Genomic DNA, 3,446 nt, shown 5'->3' with positions numbered 1-3,446 from the left:
TTTTGGTTACCATATCTCTGTTGTATAATTTAAAGTCAGGTAATGTGATTCTTCCAGTTTTGTTCTTTTTGCTTAGGACACCTTTGGCTATTTGGGGTCTGTTGTAGTTCTATATAAATGTTAGGATAATTTTTCTATTTCTGGCAAGAATGTCATTGGTAATTTGACAGGGATTGAATTAAATCTGTAGATTATTTTGGGTAGTATGGACATTTTAGCAATATTGATTCTTCCAGTCTATGAACATGTAATATCTTTACTTTTTTTGTCTTCTTCAATTTCCTGCACCTGTATTTTATAATTTTCATTGTAGAGATCTTTCAATTCTTTGGTTAATTCCTAGATATTTTACTTATAGCTATTATAAATGGAATTACTTTCCTGATTTATTTTTCAGATTGTTTGCTCTACACATATAGATATGCTACCGATTCTTGTCTGTTAAGTTTGTATCCTGCAACTTTATTGAATTTGTTTATAAGTTCTAATAGTTTTTTGGTGGAGCCTATGTTTTCCTAAATATAAGATCATATCAACTGCAAAGAAGAATAATTTGACTTCTTTCTTTCCATTTGGATACCCTTGCTTTCTTTTAATTTTTTTTAATTTTATTTTTTAACTTTTATTTTAAGTTCAGGGTACATGTGCAGATTTGTTACATGGGTAAATTTGTGTCAAAGGGGTTCGTTGTATAGATTATTTTGTCACCATGGTATTAAGCCTAGTACCCATTAGTTATTTTTCATGATTCTCTCTCTCCTCCCAGCTTCTACCCTCCAATAGGCCCCAGTGTGTGTTGTTCCCCTTTATGCATCCATATGCTCTCATCATTTAGCTCCCACTTATATGTGAGAACATGTGACTTGGTTTTCTGTTGCTGCATTAGTTTGCTAAGGATAAGGCCTCCAGATCCATCCATGTTGCTGCAAAGGACACGATCTCATTCGTTTTTATGGCTACATAGTATTCCATGGTGTATATGTACCACATTTTCTTTATCCAGTCTGTTATCAATGGGCATTTAGGTTGATTTCATGTATTTGCTATTGTGAATGGTGCTACAATGAATATACATGTGCGTGTTTGTTTATAATAGAACAATTTATATTCCTTTGGGTATATACCCAATAATGGGATTGCTGGGTCAAATGATACTTCTGTCTTTAGGTCTCTGAAGAATTGCCACACTGTCTTCCACAATGGTTGAACCAATTCATACTCCCACCAATGGTGTAAAACTGTTCCTTTTTCTCTATAACCTCACCAGCATCTGCTATTTTTGGACATTTCAATAACAGCTATTCTGACTGGTGTGAGATGATATCTCATTGTGGTTTTGATTTGCATTTCTCTAATGATTAGTGATGTTGGACTTTTTAATTTCATCTAATTGTTGGCTGCATGTATGTCTTCTCTTGAAAAGTGTCTGTTCATGTCCTTTACCCACTTTTTAATGGGGTTGTTTTCCTCTTGTAAATTTGTTGAAGTACTGTATAGATTCTGGATATTAGACCTTTGTCAGATGCATAATTTGTAAAAATTTTCTCCCATTCTGTAGGTTGTTTGTTTACTATGTTGATAGTAACAACATAGTTGTTTCTGTGAAAGAACATAACTCTTTATTTTGGTGTGCAGAGTTCTTTAGTTTAATTAAATCCCATTTGTTAATTTTTGCTTTTGTTGCAATTGCTTTTGGCATCATCATTATGAAATCTTTGCCCATGCCTATGTCCTGAATGCTATTGTCTATGTTGTCTTCCAGAGTTTTTATAGTTTTGGGTTTTACATTTAAGTCCTCAATTCATCTTGAATTAATATTTGTCAGTGGTGTAAGAAAGGGGTCCAGGTTCAATCTTCTGCATATGGCTAGCCAGTTCTCCCAGCTCCTTTTGCTGAATAGGGAATCATTTCTTCATTACTTGTTTTTGTCAGGTTCCTGGAAGATCAGCTAGTTGCAGGTGTGCAATCTTATTTCTGGGTTCTCTATTCTGTTCCATTGGCCTATGTGTCTGTTTTTTTTTTTTTTTTTTTTGTATCAGTACCATGCTGTTTTGGTTACTGTAGCCCTATAGTATAATTTGAAGTTGGGTAGCTTGACGCCTCCAGCTTTGTTCTTTTTGCTTAGTATTGCCTTGGGTATTTGGGCTCTTTTTTGGTTTCATATGAATTTTAAAATCATTTTTTCCAGTTCTGCGAAGTATCTAAATGATAGTTTGATAGGAATAGTGTTGAATCTATAAATTGCTTTGGGCAGTATGGCCATTTTAACAATATTGATTCTTCCTATCCATGAACATGGAATCCTTTCCATTTGTTTGTATCATCTCTGATTTCCTTTAGCAGTGGTTTATAGTTTTTCTTGTAGAGATCTTTCACCTCTCTGGTTAGCTGTATTTGTAGGTATTTTATCCTTTTTGTGGGAATTGTGAATGTGAGTTCATTTTTAATTTGGCTCTCGCTTGACTGTTACTGGTGTATAGATATGGTAGTGATTTTTGCACATTTGTTTTGTATCCTCACACTTTGGTGAGTTTGTTAATCAACTTAAGCTTTTGGGCTGAGATAATGGGGTTTTCTAGATATAGGATCAGGTCTTCTGCAAACAGGGCTATTTTGACTTATTCTCTTTCTATTTGAACACTTTTATTTCTTTCTTTTGTGTAATTACCTTGGCCAGGACTTCCAATACTATGTTGAATAGGAGTGGTGAGAAAGGACATCCTTGTTCTATGCCAGTTTTTTAGGGGAATACTTCCAACTTCTGCCCATTCAGTATGATGTTGGCTGTGGGTTTGTCATAGATGGCTCTTATTATTTGGAGGTATGTTTTTCCAGTAAGTAGTTTATTGGGAATTTTTTAACATGAAGAGATGTTGAATTTTATCACAAGCCTTTTCTGAATCTATTGAGGTAATCATGTGGTTTTGTCTTTAGTTCTGTTTATGTGATGAATCACATTTATTGACTTGTATATGTTGAACCAGTCTTGCATCCCAGTGATAAAGCCTACTTGATCATGGTAGAAAAGCTTTTTGATGTGCTGCTGGATTAGATTTGCCAGTATTTTGTTGAGGATTTATGCATCATTGCTCATCAGGGATATCGGCCTGAAATTTTCTTTTTTGTTGTTTCTCTGCCAGGTTTTGGTATCAGGATCATGCTGGTCTTGTAGAATGAGTTAGGGAGGAGTCCCTCCTCCTCATTTTTTGGAATAGTTTCAGTAGGAATGGTACAGCTCTTTGTACATCTGGTAGAATTCAGCTGTGAATCCATCTGGTCCTGGGCTTTTTTTTTTGTTTGGTAGGCTGTTTATTTTTGCCTCAATTTCATAGCTTATTATTGGTCTGTTCAGGGATTCAATTTCTTTCTGATTCAGTCTTGCCAATGCCCTTTATATGTTTCTCTTGTCTGATTGCCATAGCCAGGATTTCCAGTACTGTGTTGAA

Source organism: Macaca fascicularis, chromosome 6 (assembly GCF_037993035.2).
Source record: "Macaca fascicularis isolate 582-1 chromosome 6, T2T-MFA8v1.1".
Lineage (NCBI taxonomy): Eukaryota > Metazoa > Chordata > Mammalia > Primates > Cercopithecidae > Macaca > Macaca fascicularis.
This window is presented reverse-complemented; position numbering follows the sequence as displayed.